Source organism: Strix uralensis, chromosome 4 (genome assembly GCF_047716275.1).
Source record: "Strix uralensis isolate ZFMK-TIS-50842 chromosome 4, bStrUra1, whole genome shotgun sequence".
Lineage (NCBI taxonomy): Eukaryota > Metazoa > Chordata > Aves > Strigiformes > Strigidae > Strix > Strix uralensis.
In genome coordinates, this window is record NC_133975.1 from 10,677,372 (window position 1) to 10,700,699 (window position 23,328).

The following is a 23,328-nucleotide window of genomic DNA, read 5'->3' on the forward strand; positions in this document are numbered from 1 at the left end:
GTTTATGGCTCCTGAAGACACCCATCAGGTTCTGCTAGCAGATACTATTTTTTTTCTGATCATGTGGGTAACTTGGGGGTAGGAGGTACAGGTAACAGAAAAGAGTTTAGTGTTTCTGAAAGCATGTTCCCAGCCCCCCAAATCTTCCTTTGACCTGAGCAGGCACTATTCTGAACAACAGTTTCCAAAATTAAGTGTAAAGTGGTAGTCTTAAAATAATATAGAAATGATAGTAAAAATGTACAGAAAATAACAGAACAGCTAACAGAACAAGTTAACTTTACAGCTTGCACTTTATTTGCAGTGACTAACAAACTGTGGGGTTCTACTAGCCACACAGCTCTTCAAAAGACTTAGAAGACCTAAAGGGATGATTTATAAAGATCTAATCAGGTGTCCTACATACAAGCTGTACAATATATCCACACACTTCCTGAATCAAGTATACAAGTTCTCATTAGACTGGAGTTTAACATCCGGAGGATATTCGACTGACTTAAATACCTTTAGTTTTGACAGATGTCTCTAACGCTCACCAACGCGGTTCTCAAGCTTGACTACTCTCGCTGGGTATCTGTGCTTCTGGATCGACCGTGACTTGTTTTGAGCTTCCAGCGATTAGATACCGTCGCTGCTGGGTGTGAAAGAACCCTTTATCGTAATGCTTCCTTAGCAATTGATTTCTGCCCCTATCTCTCAGCCTGCTGTATGATAAGCTTCCCAGACGACGCGCTGCTCCTTTCCGAGGGGATCCAGCTCCACAAGACGTCCCTTCCCTGTGCCGGGGGCTCTTCTCAGCCTCTGCCCAGTCCTTCGGGAATCCCCCAGCACTTCCCGCAGGCTCCCGGCCCGGGGAGTGCAGCCCTGGCTGCGGCTTCCCGAGGCACCGCCACCGCTCCCCGCCATTCCCCTCACGCGCTTCCCGCCCACCCGCCTCTAACCAATAGGAGAGCCGCTTAGTCGCCGAGCGTGCGCCCTCCAATGGGCGGCGCGGTTATTGGCCTGCGGCCTCGGGAAGCCGCACCCTGTCGGGTGGGGGCTGGGGCCGCTCGGTGGCTGTGGGGGAGGAGGGAGCGGAGCGCCGGGGGGCGGAGCTGGGGCCAGCGGCGGCGGCGGAGACAGCTTCGTCAGGGGGACCGTCTGCACCGGCCCCTTCTTTCCAGCTCCCTCCTGCCGCCCTTTCTCATCTGCCCTCGGGTGAGCGCTGCCGGGGAGGGCCGCGGGGGTGGCGGCAGGCGCGGGAGGGGCGCCGCCGGTGACGGTCCGGGGGCGCGCGAGCGGCGGAGGGGCGCAGCCGTTAACGGTCTTGGCGCGGGGGGGCGGGCGGGGGCGCAGCCGTTGGCGGCGGGCAGACTGTGAGGGGGAGGCGGGCGGTGCGGAGGGGCGCAGACGCTGCGGGGAGGGGAACGGGGGGGGAGGCGAGGCTGGGGCGCAGACGCTAGAACCACCTCGTTTAGCCCGGGGCGGCGGGGAGGAGAGGGCAGGGGAGGGGGAGGTTGTCTCTGCCTTGAAAACAAGCAGCGGGCGGGTCGGAGGAGGGGGGCTGTGTGTGTGTGTGGGGGGGAAAACAGCTGCCCGCTGCTCGCAGGGTGGCTGCGGTGAGGGGCTGGGGCGGGGAGGGGGGGTTCCGGGTCTCTGGGGCGGCGGGGGGCAGAGCGAGGTAGTCTCCAACCGCTCAGTGGGACGGGGCGGCGGGAGGGCCGGTTCCTGTCAGCCAGCTCTCGGGAGGGACGGCCCCCCTGCCCGTGCCCACCGCGGTGAGCCAGGTGGGATGCTCCTGCCGCAGGAAGCGGCCGCTCAGCGTTTAAATCTCCATTGCACCCAAGCGATGCGTCTGCTGGCTCTTCCCCCACCGCCCTTCTGCTTCACCTGCCCCTTCTTCTAGTCTGCGAGGTGACCTGCTGATTAGGCTTGGCGAAATGCGGGCGTTAGGGTGTCCAAATAATCGTCCGCAGAGGACGTAGGAATGAAGGAGGAGATGTGATGCGTTTGTGCGGTGTTATTGATTGGCGGGGTACCCGCAGCAGCAGCAGCAGCAGACGGGCAGTTTTGTTTCCTCTGCTGGAAGGGGTATCTATATTTTAGCATTTCCAGTGCCTGCTTTCGATACAAAATGTCACATGTCTTTCTGCTGCTTCAAAGTCTCTATGCTGCTTTTAAGGTTGATTCTTAATCTATGTTGGCTTCAGTGAAAACTAGCAATTAGGGAGGGGGAAAATCCAGTCAAGCTGGAAAAATATCCATGGCTGTACTGAGATGGGGGTTAGGAATAGCACCGGGTTTAAATCTTTCATGAGATACTGCTGTAACTCAGTGGTGTTAAGCTAATTGCTGGTTTTGTTTTATTCTCTGCTTTTAAGAAAGTTGCTACAGATCATAACATTATCATATACCGAAAGTGTTCTGTTTTCTTGCATGGTGACTTATACGGAGCTCTACAAAACATGTCTACCTTCAGTTTATGAATTGTCAAACTGCAACTGCTGCTAGATAATTTCTGTACGCTTTGCTGAAAGCTACAGGTACCTCCATACAGACAGGCTGTTCACGGCTCTGGGATCGTGTAATGTGAGTGAATGTGCTAACAGAATACTTGGCAGTTCTTAACTGCTGCAAATTCATTCTTTTTTTAATAGAAGAAAATATTTTAAAAATAAAGGAAAACAAACTACAAAAATAAGCTTCCATTTTTAGTTATTAAATTGATTGATGTAACAATTCTGTGCCTCAATGAGGGAAATACTCTTTTTAGAGCTGTTGTATAATAAGTGAGAAAAAATGCAACTGTAGACTGGACTTCTGGAGCAGGTGGCTTTGGTATTTCTTTATATTCAGTAGGCAGATTTGATGTGATCATGTAAAAATAGTCTTAGGTGAACATAATGTTCTATGTAGTTTGCCTCAATTATGAAATTTAAACTTGGTAGTTTTCTTAGAGTTTTGAGGAAGAGACAATTTTAAGTTTTTCCATATTCGCTCTAGCAAGATAATAGACGCATTACTATGTTTGCATGTTAAAGTATCTTGTAGTTTTACTGGAGTTCTGTATGAGGTTTTTTGGCTAAAAAACACTGTGTTGCCTGAATATTTTCTTATTATGGTTGACTATTATAAAATGGTGTGAGAAATCTGAGCATTTGTGCTTCATCTGAAACAAGCGCTTTTGCTAGCATGTTGTGCCAGTAAATTCATTAGAGTATGGTTCACTAATGCTGTAGAGTGATGAAGGTCATTTACTGAATCAGTGTTTTTCTGTGACAGTTCTTTCTAGATGTCTCCAACAGAAAATGACTCAACTCTTCTCATTCTTTGAGATTCGCCATCAATATTAAATGTTATTTTGCATGTACGGAATTGGATGACTTGAGGAGATTATGTGGGCAAACCCATTTGAGCACTGAGAGCGTTTCACAGGAACAAGGATATAGCTACTTCTGCCCCATTCAGGTCTTGGTTTTTGAAGGGTAGCCTCCCAGCATGGAGTGCTTTAACAAATCTCCTCACCCAACATCCCATGACTTGCTATAGGAGGAAAAAGCTGAATTTTGAAGTTGCCAGTTTTGTTAATAAATAGAATAAAATATTATAACCGGAGGTTTCGAACTAGGGGAAGGATGCTTAGCATGTTAATCGCTAGTAAGCATACAACCTCTGTGTGACAAGCGCTTTAACTCTGAGGAGGCTAGAAAGTAAAGCTTTCACCCACTTCTTTTCTGAGTTGTAGAAATAGTTTTCTTAATTATTTAAGAACTGTAGTAGTGGTGAATAGTGAGTAATTTGTAAATCCCAAACTGTTGCTATGCAAATGAGCCAGTCCTGCTTTGAGGGAAAAATTCATAGTAACAAAACTTGCCCACGACTTTTATGAAGGAGAGCATATCAGAAAAGTGTTGCTTTTGTTGTGCAGTGAGGACACCTGAAGCATAAGGATATGAAGTAATAAAATAAAGCTAAATTTCTGATTTTGATGGCTTTTAAATCAGAATTTACTCTTGCACCATGCTGCATGGCAGAAAGCAATCTCTGAAATAGCACTGTATTAGTAATTCATACCGTAACTAAATATTTCTTAGACACTTTTGGAGTGATAGGTGCTTTATATTTAAAAAGTGATTGTGAGCAGGTATGAATGCAAGTTTAAACTTCTGATTCGGCTGTGCGTGTCATTTGACATGTGCTGAGGAACCTGTCTAAAACTCTTCTGGTAAATTATATATCTAATATAGTAACAGATTCAAAAGCAGGCATTTTTTTAAAATAGTATAAGATCCTAGATTACCCAAGTTTGGCAATTTTCATTAATATAATTTAAGCAGCCTTCTCAGTGGAATAGGGAAACATTACCCAGTCTTGCCACTTACACAACATTTCTCTATAAAAATACTCCTTTTTGGTAGGGCTGAGAACAGTAGCTGTACAAACCTGTCAGTAAAGGAAGGGGTGAAGTCTGAATCATGTAAACCAGTTTATTTACTGAGGAAAGCTTCTTTTCATTAGAGGTAGTAATGTTTTAAAAGTACTGGTTATACAGATATTTTGATTTACGATAATCTTTAGTTTAAAATTACCTTTTTCTATTGTTACTTTTCCTATCACTTTGAAGTATTGTGTGTACAATAACAGGGTTCCATAGTAATTTAATGGAATGTTAAACATAACTTTATGATAACATTTGTTACCATCTCAGTAAGCATCTGTTTATTGAGAATAATCTTGACAATCTTTAGTCAGACTGAAGCAAATAATTGGTTTCTTTCCTCACTAGTTGGAGGAAGTTGTTTACTGTGGTCTTGTCAGTTCAGAAATGTTAGTGGTTAGTAGTTGCAAAAGTTGTAAGGGCAGAGACTCCAGCAAACACCCTTTCCACTACTGCTTTTCAAATCAGGTATAACATGAGATGATGTAATTTGTCACGATCGCTCCAGTTTAACATTCTAACCATCGGACCTGGTCTTGAATAAAGTTTTAAGTATTGTTGCTACTTTGGGGAATTTTAAAGTCTAACTGTTCATCATTTCAGGGCAAATTAAGTTTTAGTGTAGAGGTGGATTTGAATAACTACTACCAGTCAGGCTGGCTTACCAGTATGTATGCTTGCTGATTTTGCTGGATTGACTCTTTGACCGTTAAGAAGAAACTGAAAATGTCGTCCTTGAAGGCGTAGCCAAACAGGAGTAACAACTTCTTCAGCACCTTCCTAACTTCCTCCTTTTGACCTTGCTTATTAGATTGCATTTTGAGAAATGATCTCTGCCTGCTCTGTTGGATGCAGTTATTATTCAGTGAAAGATCAACCTTTCAACCTCAGATGAGTTGTGTTAGCAAGTGGGACATCAAAAGAGTTTTTCACTATCACTTATTTGAGTGGTTTTCCCTGCAGATTAATAAAAAGTCAACATACATGAAAGCGCATTTCAATTTAATCTTAAAACTGTGATATTAAGAGCTACTCTTTAAAACTGAGATTTCAAGTTTCCATGCTCTTCAGACTAATAAAATATTCCTTTTCACTTTGACTAATGTGTTGGGGTTTTGTCTTTTAAAATTTCTGATTTTTACAACATATGTTATGTATGGTTTTCAGATCTTGAGTCATGAAATCTGTAAAGATAGGGAGTAAAATATTTCAGAGTTCTGTTATTTTTCTTCCATATACCTGACTGAATTGCTGAAAAGTGGTCATGGAAACAGTGAGCAGTAAATGCAGTTAATCAGTAACGCTTTATGGTATCTTTGATACTTTCACATCAAATGAGTAGATAAATGTTAAGTTGTTGTGGTATATTTATGCACCAAAGATTAGGGGGAAATCAAATTACTATACGTAAGATCTCAGTTTTTGTTTGGAATCAGTAAACATGTAAAAGCAACCCTGGACTAAAAACTGTAATTTGACTTGCAGTCATAGAAACTTAATTTATTTTGTGTTTGTTTTCCTTTTGTGCTTACAAATTTCAAATTCTCGTTGTGGTGCTTTCTATGCTTTTTATCTCCGTCTTGTTTTAGATCTTGAATCTTAAGAGGTCTGATATGCTATTTCAGTTTTATTACAGCTAATCCCAGATTAAACCAGCAAGTGTCTGGGAAAACCTTGACCCGTGAAGATTATCTTCTGTGGGTTTTTTGCGGCTTTTTTGTTTGTTGGTTTTGATTGTTGTTTTTTTTTTATTATATACTACTGAGCATAAAGTTACTGTTCCTGTATTGTGACTGTGGAGGTGAAGGATAAGGTGTACTTTGAGTTTAGTTGTCTTTTAACAAACAAAACAATTTCTTTAGGTGTTGTCACCACAAAATATTGCTGAAAATCTATAAAGCATGTGAAACATCCATTCCATCTAAAATTCAGCAAAAGATGACGTTGCTGCTGTTGTGCATTAACTGAGAAATGCAGTATACTTGGTTTTTTTCTTCAGAAAATCTTGTCTGGCAAAGTTTTGCATAGTAATTTTTGCATCAGCACATCTTAGAGTATTCCAGAGTTAAAAGGACTGACTTTATTTTTCTCTTCAACTTCTGAACCTATTAGCTATGTTCAGTAAATTTAACAGGAATATGGTGACTTCAAACATACAAAGTTTCTGCCAGTAATGGGATAATCTGATGGCCAGACTTGTGCCCCTATGAAGAAAGGGACATGGCTCCTGATTTGTTTTGACGAGCAGGAACATCTGACTGTGTAGCCATTACACACTTACCTGTCAGTCAGTATAGGGGTAGCTCCGAACGAGTCATAGTGTATTTTCCGCTTGGGCTCAGGTGAATGGAGGAGCAAGGATGGATTCCTGCAGGATGTGGCAGGGAGCATGAGGACTTGGGATAAAAAAGGATAAATAGGGAAGCATAGGAGACTTCAGTTGATAGGAAATACTGTTTCATTAGTTCTGTCATCTTTCTTCAGGTGCTTTCAGTTACTGAAAAGTTTTTCATGATTTTCAGGTAAAATTCTACACAACTAAACTGTTGCTTTATTTTTAAATGTCTCTTCAATTTTCCATGTGATTTGAATAACAGATTCAATGTAAAACACAAGATTCTATTTTGATTTCAAAGTAAATTTTCTTTTCTTACCATGGATATAATTTTTAAGCCTACTAGTATATATAGCAAGGTGTGGGGTTTTTCGTTTTTTTTTTTTCCCTCCCTCTTGGACTTAAAATTAGATGGTGAATTTTCAAAGATACTCTGGTAATTTTGGATTTAAGTGATAACTTGAAAGCATTTCAGAACAATTCTATATCTTTTCTGAGTGAATTAAGGATGAAGATGTCAGGACAGTGGTGTTTGGTTTTTGTAAATTATTTTTCGTAAAGTGTTGGTGGCCAGAAGTATACAGTAAAAATTTATTTGGTTATGTAGAACATTTGCAGTACAGTATTAAACTATTTTGGAATCTATCAATAGGCAGGAAGAATAAATCAATAATGATCTTTGATGTTTGCTTAGATCTCAACTCTACATATGAAATTAATCTTTTTTTTTTTTTTTTTTTTTTTTTTCCCCTGTTTGCTTGTATAAGGATTTAGGTAAAAAGTTAGTAAATTCTTGAGAGCTTTCCCAAAGCAAGTGAATCATACATGGTTTGGATGGAAGGGAAAACTGTTATGTCTTTTATGTGTCAAGGAAAGGTGGTGGATTTCTGTGCCTTGGACTCGGAGGACCATCCTGTTCTCTTTGATTGCTGCTACTTGTAACTGAATGTCTGCCTGTGTGTTTTTCCCACTTGAATCTACTTTAGAACCTGCTCTAATTTTGATGCTGCTGAGTTATGTGGATCAGCTTATACTGAGGTTCTTGCCTCTCTCCTGGAAGGAGGGGATGTTTGTGATTGCAGCACAGGGTAAGGATTTTGATAGGTGGGACTTCTGGATCTGCCGTAGTCTTTATTGTTGATGTAGGACACTTTCTTTGACTCAGTTGCAATCTGTTAATGGAGATGTTGATTTAACGACAAGGAAACCCCAGTTAAGATTCCTATATCCTTGCTTCACAGTTGTGGAATGATAGTCCTTCCAGTATCCTCCAGTTTTCCCTCACTGCAGCAATCTGGGGAGGAGCCAAGAACAGAGAACACAGTGAACGGTTTGCTGCACAAATTGGAAGAAGGTAGTCTCTCAAACTGTTCTCTGGCCTGCCCAGCCACCAGAAAATAAAGAGCATTTTGGCAGCTGGTCAACGAAAGCCAGAAGTGGTGAACAGAAGGCTGGGAAGCATGGTTAAAATCTGAATGTCAGCCAGAAAAGCTGGACCTAGGCTGTATTGCAAATTATGAGGGCAGCCTGATTAATTGAACATTCTGTCTGGTGGAAAAGTTGCCTGAGGCTTAGAGTCTTTATGGGTCAATACTTACCACTAAAGTGGGGAGACACCCCTCCATGCCATAAGCAAAGCTCACAATGTCAAAAATAAACCTCTGTTAGCTGCATTTGCCACTTCAGCTGCATATTTAATGGGTTTGGGATCCCATCTAATGGGAGTGGGCTAAAGTATTGAAATAGTTGGTCTCACAAAAAGACTGAGATTACTATTTTTCTTGCTCTCTTTTCAAACGTTAACTTAAGTATGGTATTTGTTGATATTGGAATAGTGTCCTGTATATAGTATCCAGTAACGGTAGTTACTGGGGTCACTTAATTTAAGAATGAGGCAGATTGCAAAGAAAAAGAGGATTTGAAGACCTTTAATCAGGACTAAACACATTCCTAAATAGTACTGTATTTGTTATAAGTTATTGATTGGAAGATCTGTTGTGATACCAAATATTTAATGGTAGAAGGAAAAATTAGGTCATTCAGTCCGAAATTCTGTATTTGTTACTTTACTACTTGTATTACAGTTTTTGCTTGTTTAATTTAATCCTTAATTTGATGTGTTAATTTTTAATGAATAGGATAAATTCAGTTCATTCGACTGAAACTCAAATCTAAATTTATTCTTTCAAGGATTTGATGATCTGAGAGTGTAATCTGGTAATTTTCTCCTCCCTCCTCTCTGTTGCTATAGTAATCCTAAATTTGAACCTTGTTTCTGCAGACTTTTTTTCCCTTCAAGTAAGTTTTGTAATAGCTGTGCAGTGTGTTCTCAAACAAAATATTGATAATACAGGTTTTGTTGTTGCTTTTTTTTTTTTCATTTGGATGTAACATCTGAGGTAAAGCTGAAATTAAGCAGCCTTAACTTGCCTTCTCTTTTTCTAACTCTGGGGAGACCCTGTGGCATTAATCCTTTTATTCATGTTTTAGGCATACGTCATTTAGAGGGGAAAAAAGGCAAGCAAAGGCCCAACTAAAGCAAAAAAAGACCCAAACCTGTCTCTGAGTGTTATGAAAAGCTGTTAATAATTGTAATTATAGAAGTGAACATTCAGATTGCAAAGGCCATAACTTAGTTTAGCATACAAATGTTCTTGCAATTCCAGTTTTACAGCAATGTTCAGGGATTATTTGATGAGGTGCTTTGAGCTACTTCTGGCATGGCTGAACTTCTGATATAGCAATAAATGCAGATAATTCTGGCAACTGTATAAAATATTTGTGCTCTTACCAAATTTTTTTTTCATATACGAAAAAGTGGAGATGCAAGATCTAACAAGGTTAATAGTAAATTGAAGATGAGCATCAGGAGTAAGCAGAAAACCTGAAAAAGTCTGATCACCTGTCTTGTCAGGAAGCATGGGGACAATAAAATAAGACTAAAAATAATTTTGGTACAGCTGAAAGACTACATGAAAATTTTGCCTTAATTTTCGGTGAAGACAGTTTTGAACACATGAGCACTGGCAAATAGATCTTACTGAAGTAAGGTTATAAAAATGTTTTCCATAAAGATGAAGTCGAACTTAAAGGGTGCAGATCAGTGGGACTGTGTAATATTTACTCTGGAGTTTTGAAGTAGGTGGTCTGTGTAATTAGAGGCAGAAGGGTTTGATGGCTGGTTAGCAGCAAAAGTAATCAATCACTATGTTGAGAGGAAAAGGTGGTTGGGGATAGTTATTGCGTCATTAGCGTGACCTTAATATTCAGGGATTTCTTTAAATTTAGAAAGAGAAGCTATTCTGTATGGAGGTAAAATGAAAATGGGTATGAAGTGATACAGCTCTTAACAGAGGAAGACTTTGTCAACAAAATCTAATGGCTCTTTTTGAGACACCTGACTTCTTGGAGAGGATACATGGTTAGAGCTGACCTCTTAATTTAGGAGTCAATAATGTGTAGTATGATTCCATGTTAAAACTAGAGTGATGTTTCTGTGAAAATTTATTTAAAATGGTGTCAGGATGTGTTGAGTACAGATAGAACTGGATGACCAGAAGGTGATGTATTGAAAGGACATTAGTAGTGGAATTTGTCAAGGGTCAGTTTCAAGATGTAGTATTTTCATTAAAAACATTGATGCATTCCTACTTCTTATGCCAATCTCGTGTTTTCTCATCAGATGTCAAGTATTATCAATACAAAAAATGGTTTTGCAGAATGAAAGTTGAGACCTTAGGACATGATCAGTAGAAAAAGGAGTGATATTCAATAGCATTAAAAAAATTAAGATGATCTTAGAACACTTCAGGATGACTAACCTATCAAATTTAGCAACTGTAAAAAGTGTTAGGATAACAAGTATGATGTCATTGCCCTACTAATATTTTCCTTTAAAGAAGTGAAGTGGTATTGACTTTTTCTGGTACTGGTGAAACCTTATCTGGAATATTGTAGCTAATTCCTATCACCCGCCATCAAGTGAAAAGGGTATTTGGACTGGAAGAGGTACAGCAACCAATTCCTAGAATGACTAAGGGAATGGAGAATGTGCTCCATAGGGGGGACTCCAGGAGTGTCTTGTTTGATCTGGGAAAACAAAGCATGAAAGAGGTCGTTCTTCATAAAAATGATTGAAACAACACAGGAGGGTAAGAAGAGCTTCTTAAGCTTGAGGTATGAGAACAAATGGGTATAAACTATCCAAGAATAAACCTAGTCTGGAAATTAGAAAAGATGGTTCCTAAGCAACGGAGGCATAGAAGTCTGCAACATCCTTCCCTTAGGAGTAGTGGAATAAGAGTGCCTTTAAGATGAGCTGGTTAGCTTACATAAGGGGGGAGGGATATAACGTCATTTTCCACAGTACCTTGGGATTTAACTCCTTGACCTGGAATATCCATTTGTTCCCATAATTCCTGTCTTGTTAGTCACATACGATACAGTAACTTGACCAGATACTGTCCAGAGACCAGTAGGTACATAGGTGGTCTGTTTCTTGGACAAATAGACCAGTTGCTTTCTGAAGTATATAAATGCTTATATCAGGGGATAATAGATGTTAGACAAGTAGGATGTTTTAAATCTCATGTAGTGGATATGTGTTATGTTTTGCATTAAGAAACCCTAAATCAACACAGAGTAATTCAACAGATTTAATACTGAGCCATGTATTGTTTTCTTCTTGTGCTGTCCTGTGTGATTGAAGGAAGCTGCCCACAACACATACACAGCTATGTCATTGTCTTCATATTTGTCCTTTGAGAATTCTCCTTTGAGCTGTTTAAAAAAAACGTAAAAATTGTTGCATGCTGAAGGGTTGATGTGGTGAAAAGCCCGTATACCATGTTGCTGTGTATTGCCATGCTGTTCCTATATATTGCTCTAAGAGTTTGTCCATCTAGTAAGCTTGGAATGTAATTTTTTGAGGAAGACTTATGCTTGTGTTTGCACTAATGAGAGACACTCCTGTGTCTCTGCATAATAGACAATTGGTGGTTTTAAAGGAAACTTGACAAAGAAAAGGGTTCTACTGCCTTCTCCCTGACAGAAAGACATTAATTGTGGAGAATTAATGTTGCCTGAGGTTACAATATTTTTCTAATTTATTAAATTGTTATGACGTGTTAAATCATGCTTTAGTTCCTGCTGAGGTATTTCAGACCCAAGAGGAAACTTGTAAATGCTCACTTGTGCAATTGTTTCACTATGTCAGTACTGTATGTTACTGGATATGTTCTTTTATATGAACAGAAACTGAGACAGAAATTGAGTATCTGCTTTATATTTTTCTACTCTAACTCTGCCTTACTTACTCCTTCTAAATGTTCATCTAGAAAGCTTAATTTTTGGAAGGAAGTTCAAGCATGGAAAGTAGTTTGGTTAGGACAGGGTAGAAATTTAATGATGTTTGAAAGGTTCCTTCCTGACTGTGCTTAATGTGTATTATTGACTTCCCTTCAGCTGTTTGTTGAATTTCCTGTTGATTTTAGGTATAAATAATTGCCAAAGCAGTGTCTAGCCCTATCTGTGTGCTTAATTAGATTTCTTTTCTTTATTCACAAGTTTAATAGTATTTCAGTGTTTTGAGAACTAATTTAGAAGACTGAGAATTAGATCTTATTCCTTTAAATTGCTGTATTCAAACATAATGATTAATGTGAATGGTAAATAATTATATAGGCATAACATCAACAACTTAATGGCATTTTGCACATGTTTAAGTGTTAATGTTAGCTAAGTTACATCCCAAAATGGAATTCTGGGGGGAAAGTGCTTGCCAGTTACAATTTTGAAAGCTAATAAATAATAGTTAATACTTTAAAGCTTGAGGAGGTTTTCACTATTACATGAATACTGATTAAAGTATATTTAATGTGTATATTTAGTATCTGTAAATTTAATATTTAGACATTTTGTCTTGTCATTTACTGTTAAACACATGTGAACTAGAGACAGTCTCATGTAATAAAAAAAAAAATCCAAGGTCTGAAACTGTTTGGTAATAGTCTCCAAAGAGTGGATGACATAGCAGATGTCATTTTAAAGATCTTGGAATGAGGAGAATATATTTAGGAATACTGGTATTTTGAAAGAATGTATTAATGTATGTGTAGTAAGAAAGCTGTAAAAGTTTATTATCTTGACTTTTTGTTCTTAAAGTATGTTTTTCAGCTAGACTATAGGATTTGTCATGGTAACTGAAAGGTGTCAGATTAAAGTAAATAATGTTATTGCCTTGAAGTGATAGAAATAATAGAAATAATTACTGAAAAGCCAAGCTTTTTTTTTCCGATTTGCTTAATGGATATGACCCTGGACCTTATCAGTTTCCTCTTTCTGGAGAACCAGGTAATTTGTTTTTTAACTGAAAATATACTGTTAAACATTGGAGAGAAGAAAAAGCTTTCTGACTTTATATGTGGTTTTTTGATTTTTCTGAAATTCATTTATCTGTCAAAATTGAAGCTGAGTATTGCTCAGTTGTCTTAAATTGAAATAACCTTTTATTGTGTGGTCTAGAATAGCATCCCCTGTAGATGTGGCTTATGCTGTAGCTAGTTCTGAAAGGGATGCAATCAACGTTGGAGTAATTTATTTTTTCAGCAGCATATTCAGATCTGGCATTTTAGTTTCTTATTTCATATGAGTATAATGTTGGTTAATTTTTTTTAAAATAGTGTCATGTTAGCTGGTGACACACTTTTTTTAAGTGTTCTTAGAGGTGTATTTTTCGTGTTCGCAGTGTGCCTCATGAGCACATAAAATCTAAACTCTCTTGTAAACTGAAGATGCATGTTCACATGCAATTTGATCTTTGGAGGGTAAGTCAGAAAAATCTTACTTCCCCCTCTCCCCTCAAAGAAGAGTGAGTGTACATCCTTTCCAAGACTTGTTGGATTAGATTAGTTTCCCTGTGAAAAATGTTAAGGAATAGTTGGTGTAGACAGTAGCATCTGCATAGAACAGGTTTGCAACAAGGACATACAGTACAATGACTAGATAATGGACTGTCCGGATTTTCCATGAATTTCTTCCTGTATTATGAAAGATCTAAAAAACTGAAACAAATGAAATTTGAGGTACGTCTTGTATAGGTTGCTTGAGACTTGGAGGAGAGCAAGGAACTTGAGGATGACATAGAGAAAGGTCATGGATAAGGTTGATAAATAAGAATAACTTAAGCTAGTGACATATATTGCTATTGTGTGTCATTGAACATCCTCATAAAACTATCTGATTTGTAGTGATGGTCATTAGAGGTTCATGAGATTAAAGATGGGGGGTGGAATTTAAAGTATTTCCTGTTCATTGTTAGCTGAGCTCTGAAATTCTATAGTAAAATCTGGTACTAATAGGAAAGAAAACAGTGGGCAAGTATGGGGCAGAAGAGAGTTAAGGTTGGTTTCGTTTAGGAAGACAGGAGAGAAAAATAAATTGAAGTAGGGTAGAAAAATAATACTGTAAGGTCAGAAACAGTTTTTAAAATCTGGATTACATTACACAGAGGATTTCTCTAGGATTTTTTACATAGAATATGTTTAAAATGCACTGTTTTTAAAAAGTCACATTCTATATTAGCCCATGGGACTTACTGCTATGAGGTATTGTTACGGTCAAGAGTTTAGCACAGTGCAAAGTAAGATAAAACATTTTATGTCAGTTACACAAGGAATGTTAAAATGTATGTAACTTTTTTCATGGTGTAAAGCATAAATCAATAAATCACTGCAAATGAGTGTGTGTGCGTGTTATACTGTTCTTAAAATTGCGTACTGGCCATGGTTAATCAGGGTATTTGGAGAGTTAAATCACTAATTTGATTGAGTTTGGCAATTTTTGCCCTTTTAGACAAAGTTTTGATGTTTGCTTATAAAATCCCAAATGGTTTTTACTCTGGCAGATACAGAAACTTTGTATACAGACGAGAATGCTACAGAATCTCTTTATGAAATCGGGGCAGTTGACTAAATAAGCATCAGGCTTAGTATTTGAGCATTAGAAATGCTGAACTTTTGGTTTAAAAAATAAAAAATTAAAACCTGAAGTTACTAATTTCTGGCTCCAAGGTACCTGAAGTTGAATGGCCTGTATAGACTGCATGTATGTCTTGTGTGGGGACTTCTGGGAAAGACATGATAGAATATGTTCTTGTCTGGATATGCATAGAAAGGTAACATTTTAATGTTAAAAATGGGATAGTACATGTCATTTATCATGCGGCTCTACAGAATACATTTTTGTAGGATTTCTGTTGAATTTCATAAACTTCATTGGATGCTTTGTTACTGAACAACTCCAACAAAGTGGGAATTGCTTGTGGCCTAGTATGCATTTAAGTATGCGGGCATGTTAGATCCTATTGAAATCCCTTAAGGGCAGGAGCTTCTGTTGAAGAGATCTGATTGCAGGTTTGGATGGGGGAGCTTGTTTACAAATTACCTACCCTAGTCTGTTATCCAGCTCACAGCATGACCACACAAACAGTTGTGTAGGCTCAGCAATGCAGGAGGCACCATGCGGGAATAGCTGTCAAGGAAGAGTTTCAAAATGATATTGTACTCCTGAGAAAGCATAATATACTTACAAAATATGGAAACAAAGACTTAAAATACATGTTTCTACATATAAAATAATACTGTCGTAAAAACAAGTGCTACAATACAGCTCTAATGGAAGTGATTATTGTTTTCATTCCACGCAGTTGGTAAGCAGCTCTCCAAGGAGATGGGCAAAACAACTTCTCAGGTTTTGTTGAGATCAGTTGGACTTCACATGGGCAGAAACTGCTGGCATGTATCCGACTGCATGCTGTTTGGGAAATAGCTGTAAAAGCTGGGTTTAGAATTCTGGCTTTGAATACAGTGTGCATGTCACTGTGTTTTGCAATTTCTAATGCCAGTAGCCTTTCAATGAACTTGAAAGAACTGTACATAGGTATTTCAGCAATAAAATAGTGGCAGTAGGATTTCCAGAAAGATTTCATTTTACAGCTTGCGTCAGGAATGGAAGTACTTTTAACAGTGCTGTGTGGATTATTCAGGATCTTTGTCTAACCAACTGATTTGATGCAACTATGTATCTTTGATGTTCATTATTTTAAATTTCTGTTTCTGGGATTATAAACCCAACACTGGCTAGGTGCAATTTTTAGAACATAGTGGGGAAAGGTCTCTGGTTACTACTAGGCAAACATAAGCAGGTGTATTTTGTTGTTAAACGTTTTCTAGCTATTGGTAGTGGTAATGTTGGAAGATGGCGGACATGGATAGAAGAAGAGTCACTTGGATAGGGATCTGAGTAAAAATCAATAATAAAGACAATATGGTGGTGGATTTGTTTTTAGACAATGAGAGATATGTAGAAAGATTGTTTTTCTACTATTAATCTTTAAAAGTTTGTCAACTAGAAGAATCCTTGCCTAAAGATGTTAGTCTTTATGGATGGATAGTGTTTAGTTTAATCTGGAAGCATGGGTGTGTTTAGAACAGGACCCTTTCATGCTTTACATTGGGACTTGAATTCAGTAAGTGCAGAATGCGCAGAAGCATGATTTCAGTTTTCTTCGTTTGGTTTTAGTAATGGTTTTAGTTTAGTTTTGGAAAACATTCTAGCCATGCAAAACTATTGTGACTTTTTGGATACTGTAGTGTGTACCTCTGTCTTTACCTAATGTTTGGGGCTGAACTGTGACTTGTTGCTTGGGGCTGGCTCTCTCAAAGCTGTATGTGTGGAAGAGCAGGAGGGAGAGTTGGTGTGTGTCCCGTAGGGTCTCAGACTCTGACCCAAAATGTAAATAGGTCCAGTTTGGCCTCTGCAGTGAAGGCAGCCTTTATAAATGTGCCTCCTTTGTAACAGCAGAGCAGAGCACGAGTTGTTCTGTCAATTAACTAGACTGTGGTGTGCGAGCCTCTACAGCCGTTCAAGTAACTGAGCAAGTATCAGGTTTAGATTAGTCCTTGTCCCCCTGCAGTACAAACAAAATCTTTATGCCATGGTTTCTGCAGGTCCTTCTGTGTTTTATGCATTCTGCTTTATTCTGTTGAATCTTCAGTTGAATAACATAACCGTATGGAGACTGGAATGGTTGTAGTTAAGAAATTAAGAAATGGGCCTAGTAGAAAATGTGAGAGTGGCCGTGATTCCTGGAATGTTAAAGTTTGGTCTGCTGTAGATAACTGTGTTTGTGATTCTGAAAGTACCTTTGCTAAAATGGCCATTAAATGCGGTGTTTGCATGATTTACAGTGACTGGAGAAACTGGGCTACTGCATTTCTCCCCAGATTCTGAAAACCTGTACAGTGAAGTAAATAACATCTTTTTGCCACTGTCAGGTGGAAACAATGAGAATCTCAGCTGTAAGATAAGTCCTGGATTTGCATAATGTTAATTTATGCAGCCATAGTCAGTTGTGCAATACTTGCCTGACAAGGGAGGCAGCATGAGCAGGAAGATGGTTTTCTCATGGTGTTTCATCTCTTACCGTGTGGGTGTGCATGACCCTTGAGGTTTACCCAGAAGTAGGAAACATGACTGCATAATTTTGGGGTGGGGAGCACATTCACGCTCCCCTGGGAAAAAGAAAAACAGAAATTAGTTGCTCCTAAAATACTGTTCATGGGGGTTTCTTGACATGCTGTTTCCTAATACGGAACAAACAACAATCTAATACAGGAAAAATAATTCCAGTAAGACTTTTATCCATAGTTTATATGGCTTTAATCTGTAGATTAAAGTTGTCAAGAGCATTCTGAGAGATGGAAAACAGAATGCTCTTGGATTTGGGAACTGTGTAATGGGATGAACTTTGTCTTACTGTCCCTTCTTAAGATGTCTGTGAAGATATTAATATCCCTTATATAGGGCATGTATTCTAAACACTGTCCAGAAATTTTCAGTGTGGGGTGAATAAAGGATGGTGTAAACCACTTTGTCTTCCTCAGATTTTTCATCTACCTGAAGGATTTACATGGTGGTTAATCAGGCATTTGTAAAGGAGGTTTTAGAATTTGAATAAGCTTGGTTGTTAGCTGTTTAATTTGGAAATAGAATGACAATATATATGTGAGGCTCACATTCCCAAGCTGGTTTTATGTGCAAGTGCAGTATGAAATCTCATATGGAAGGTTTATGTCAAAAGTAATACTTAGACTTGCATTCTCCAAACTTGTTTCCTCCTGCATACAGGCTTTTTAAATTCTGTCCAATTCTACTGTGTCAAGAGACTAAATTGGTCTCATAATTTATCCGGATTTCCATCCTTCCCTCCATCGCCCATCAAAACTGGGAAGTGCTATAAAAAAACGGGGGGGTGCCACCTAAAGAAGCCTCAGCTGAATGTGAATGAGAAATTAATGAAAAATTCAACATCTCTACTGTCTTCATCTGCCTGATTCAAGCCTACTTGAGATCTCCAGTCTTCATATTAGCCTCCACCTTATTTATGTGCTTTGATTCACTCTCTTCTAGCTCAAACTGGTAACACACCCATCAACAACAGTTGTGCTGCTTACATATCAAACTTGCTGGTTCCAGCATAATGCCTGCACACTCTCTAATCACTAGCAATTTCTGAATTATGTGGATTCTCTGCCAGAAAATAATGGCTGAATTCATCCATCTAGTCATGAATATTCAGGTTAGTTCCATCTCAAAAATCTCAACCAACCAGTCTCATAATAATGCAGGATGTTTTTCTTGAGCATTTGCTGTAGGATCTCCAAAGTTATAGATATATTAATCAAGAAATAGTAAATTCACCTTGTGGCTCTGTTGCCAAGTAGTGGTGCACATGGTTACTTAGGCTTTTCATCCTTCTTCTTGTGATTTCATGATCTTTTGGAGCAGCTATGCTAATCGCTTGTACCTTTCTTAACATTTCCTGAAAAGCTTACTTAAGATTTATGATGTCATTGCTTAACAAATCTATCAACAAAAATGGAATATTGTATTAAAAAAAGACAATTTTAGTTTAACTCTGATTCAGATAAAAATTGCATAAGTGTAAGTTCTTAAAAAAAAAAGGGGGGGGTGTATGTCAAATTCTCTGAAAACTAATTATTACTGTTGACGGATAGGTAAGTTAGATTTTTTTTTTTTTTTCTCTCCTAAGGCCTTGTACCTCAGAGCAGGAGCTCAGACCAATACAAGAAAAACTAATGAATGGGATGTCTTAGCATAACAAAAATAGATATCATTTAGTACAATCTAACATTAGTGGCACTGTTCCTTAATGTAATATGTAAGGAACATAGTAATACTTTATTTTGGCCTGAAAAGCGAAACTGATATGCTTATGCACTTTTAATTTGCCCTTGCTTCAATAAGAATGTGTCTCCAAATCAGGATGTGTAAGAACTGTTATTAGGGTTTAATAATGGTGGTGAATGAAGAAGTTGAACTAGAGTATTTTGATTTTGCAGTACTTTTTGCAGAACTCTTTTATAAATCCCTAAGCTTTGTTTGCACAATCGGAACGAACTGTAAAGCAGAAGCTGATAATTCATGTGCTTAATTTGTTTCTTAATAGACTTCCTTGATAAAGTAACTTATTATTTAATTCTAATAAGTTTAGTCTCCACATTTAGATATCTTGTGGTTAAAACCCCTGCAGAATCTTTTCCTACTCCCCTCTTTAAACATTCCACTTTCAGCCTCTTAATGAGCAGTAATGGTAAATGGAACATTTTTGTTTAGATGTGGTCTTTTCCATACTAGAGGCGAGACTGAGGATCAGTGCCTTGGTGTCTTTGTTCATACATGTCCATAGGCAGTTTGGAGGCATTCTGGGCATGCCACCTTAACTGTTAGTGATCTGTGGGGTTTGTATACTGAGACTGTAAAGTGTGGAGTTGTCGTTTACAGTCTGTCATAATTTCTATGGGTGACTTGAACCCTTGAAAATACAGTGAGTGCATCTAGATTTGCTCTAACGTTGTCAATGCAATTATATTTAAAACTAAAATGACCTGGTCTTTGTTTTTGTCGTATCTGATCAATTTAAGGGTTTATCCCGGGAAGTCTTCTGTTCCAGAGGGTAGTACCCAAATGAGTAAGTCAACAGATTCTTCACTCTAGATTGAGAGATGTTTTCAGTGTTTAACCTGAATTAACTTGAAAAAAAACCCCCAACCAAACCCATAAAATAGCTCTCATGCATGCATAAAGTGAAATTGTAGCTTTAACAAGTCTAGGGCTGTGTTTTACTATTTATGTGTAACTGAGGGGAAAAGACTCACTTTCTCACTGTCAGTACTTTTCTCTCGCCTGTAAATTGAGTAAAGATACAGAATGTCATCCAGCTGTTCTGGAAGAAGTTATTTTTGCAGAATAGTTCAAAGGATTAAATGACATTGTTCTGTTCATTGCCAACGCGTTTCAGAAATATCATCTCTTGCTATTCAGTCTACATGAAAATAACTGGATCCTGGCCAAAATGGGGCCACTTCGCCTATGCACTTCTGCATTTCAGTTGATCCTTTATGCATCGTGATACTAATATTTTAGATGTGAATACTTAAAAGTTACTGAAATGTCTTGCATTTTTAAAGTATCAGGGAAGTATCTATGTTCCTGTTCAAACACGAGTTTTAATTTCTTCTGTCATTTGTAGGAGCTTTTGTTATTCACAGCACTTTCTGAAAGCATAGATTCTGAGTGGCTTCAACAGTGGTGAACATTAAAGATAATTTAAATTTTAAACATAAGTTTTTCAGGGTTTTTATATCTGTGATAGCAGATGGGTATGTGGGTGGGGTCTTTTTGCTTGTTTGTTTTTTCCCAGACACTGATCTGGTATAACCTTCTTGAAAACCCTAATAAACATTTAATAAAGGTAGATTTTCATGTCTAATTTTAGAATGTCCACTCTATTTAAAAAAAGAAGGGTATCACTGGATAGGTAGTACCATCAGAAAGTATTACTTATAAAGCCTTATAAGCAAAGTGAGACAATGCTACTGTGGTCATATTGCATAGTGGAGGGGCCTTGTTCATTTTGCATGTTTTACTCAACCTTGAGGTCGAAAGAAAATCTTGAGGGAAGAAGGCGTCTTCTCTTTCCTCTTGTCTTTGCACCCAGAGCATTTCCTTTAGACAACTTGAAACTCATGCTGTGTCCTGCATTCAAAAGAGCTCTGGAGTCTTCTGCCTTCTGGTAAAGCTGCTTACAAACTCCGCAGTTCTCATGCAGCACTACAGCCTCTCCACTGCTGTGGGGAAGAGCCTGTGCTATGTGCTCTTCCTCTTGACCTGCTGTGTCAGAGGCATCCCCAAGTTTACGATGGACAATGGTAAAACCTTGTCCTCAATTGTAGGTCCTGACCTAGTTCTCATTACTGAATAAAGCCACCTGTGCGACCACTGCACGTCTCCCTGGACTTGCTATTCTGTGAAGCAGCAGTAGACTCTGGTAAGTGCCACCTCTGTGTAAGCAGATGGCTTTCCTTCTGGGAGACTGTGTGCAGTAGTGCTAAGGAGTTTGGGGACTTTGATTTTAAGGGTGTTGTTTCCTAGGAAAATCTGATTTCAAAGGTGTGGATGTGAAAATTATGGAAACTTTCTTACCTGATTTATTACATCGGCAATTAAACATCTAATTTTACTTTGGTCAGTTTTGGCTCTTTCTTTGAGAAACTGATGTGTGCATTAGTGTTTTCCGCAAATCCGGTGTTAGAATTAAAAGTCTAGCAGCTTTTATAACTCTGTTTTAAGGCCAGTGTTCATTTTTGGGTCAGACGTGCTGATCAGTTTGTCTCAAGCTTTCTAAATACTTGTTGGATAAAGCTGAGGCCCTGCCCTTGGTGATCTGATTTGACCTGTGTTCAGAAATCTGAGGGCACTGGCTTATTGGTGTGTTCAGCGTGAGTCTGGAGAAGTGCATGTGGGTTCATAGAAACCTAAAAATATGGGGTATTTGGGTTAAACCTCTTTATTTGTATGGACTCATGACCCTGATGGCAAAAACAAATGTACCTTTGTTTTCTGGTACTGCTGCTTCCATCTGTGAATATTAATAGTGGAAAAATGTTTGAATTTTACACTGTCTTGGCCTCAGATACTTTCTGCACAATTAGAGGATAAAAATGAAAATTAGTGACTTGACTTATGTAGTACTGAGTGGCATGTATAGCTGAGTCTATGTGACATCAGACGCAACTTAATGTAACAATAAAGCAGGCTGGAAAAAATATTGGTCACCAATGTTTTCTGTTCAACAAATTTTATAGTTTTGTCAATAAGGCATAGAGAGACCACCTCTCTGGTGCAGCCCATTTTATTCTACAGGCTGTTAACTTTAAAAAGATTAACCTAAGCAGTTCATCTTCAGTGGGCTAAACTGCTGAATGCATTGAAGAAGCCAGTGAGAGAAGCTAAGGTATTTGGGAACTTTTGTAGTTTTTCTCACTGAAATTTCCCAGGTAAGTTATGCCTGAATGATTTGGATAGGAGATTTGCACTTCATACTGCAGAAGATCATTAAAAAATAATAAGAGATATCCTACCTGATCTGAGCAAAAATTTGTCCTAATTACAAGTCTGATCTGAGCACAGGAGAAGGATTAAGGAGGATTTTTGGTACTGTCTCTGAGTACTTGTGCCTTCTGTCTGACATTCAGTCTCCAGCTGTCACCAACCTTCCAGCAGAGGAAGGTGCTATTTAAAAAAAAAAAAAAAAAAAAAGGTGCTAGAATACTAGAAGTGCTTTGGAAGCTGCAGATAACATGAGCATATTGTGCATGTGGGAACTTATTTTTCCCCAAAGCCTAAGAAGGAAGGACAGGTTCATAGATTTCAGAAGCAGATAGGACTCTGATCTCAGTGGAGACACATAGTAGAAGGTATTCTGGAAGTTGGCTTAGAACTTGAATTTTATAAAGTTTTTCAAAGCAAAGTTACTGACTCAGTATTGTAGGTATGTGGTTAGGAAGCTGCCATCTCTTTCAAGGGCAAATGTGTCTGATATTCACTCCCAAGTGTTAAATCTCTTTCTACTTTTGTTAGTAGGACTGAAAGGCCCTGTCTTGGGCCTTTTAACTATATGACCAGTTAACCTGGTCAAGCTACTAATCCTTACAAGTTAGTCTTCTACTCTCTGGATCATTTTTGTAGCCTTTCCTTGACCTCCGATATTTCATGTCTTTTTTTGAAGTATGTACATGAGAACCAGAAATAATATTCTAGTAGTGTTTTGGGTTTTTTTTTTTCCAAAGTTAGGGAAGATCATTTTTCTACTTGATATTATTTGTTTTACAATTACAGTAGCCCACCTGGCCACAGCATAATATTTTCAATTTCTACACAGTGATCTATGACAGGTCCTGAATTCAGTTCTAATCTTGCCTTTTCAGCACTAAGTAATCCTGGCTTAATTTTTGTCTCGAGTTGTACTCCTTTACATTAGTTGTGTTAAATTGAGATTTGTGATATTACACTATTAATTATGTAATTATTTGAATTGGAACTCTGATTTCTGAAGTAAAATTGCAGACAAATCAACTTCTGTGGTATTTGGCAGATTTTTATTTGGCAGTATAATTGAGGACTCATTTTGGGGACTCTTAAGTCCAGGTTCAGT

At 38.4% G+C, this 23,328-nt stretch overlaps 1 protein-coding gene across 16 annotated transcripts in view; it reads left to right on the forward strand.

The window, feature by feature from the left end:
• The first annotated feature begins 1,029 nt into the window (after window positions 1-1,029).
• Window positions 1,030-23,328, forward strand: part of ADD1 (adducin 1) — a 66,643-nt gene continuing 44,344 nt past the window's right edge. For 4 of the 16 annotated variants that reach the window (XM_074865634.1, XM_074865632.1, XM_074865638.1 and 1 more), the window contains exon 1: window positions 1,035-1,197. The gene's annotated coding sequence lies outside the window, so the exon portion shown is untranslated. Of the gene's footprint in view, window positions 1,198-1,729; window positions 1,894-20,931; window positions 21,163-23,328 lie in introns of those variants that run through there. The other 12 variants (XM_074865635.1, XM_074865636.1, XM_074865640.1 and 9 more) reach the window with 7 other exon arrangements.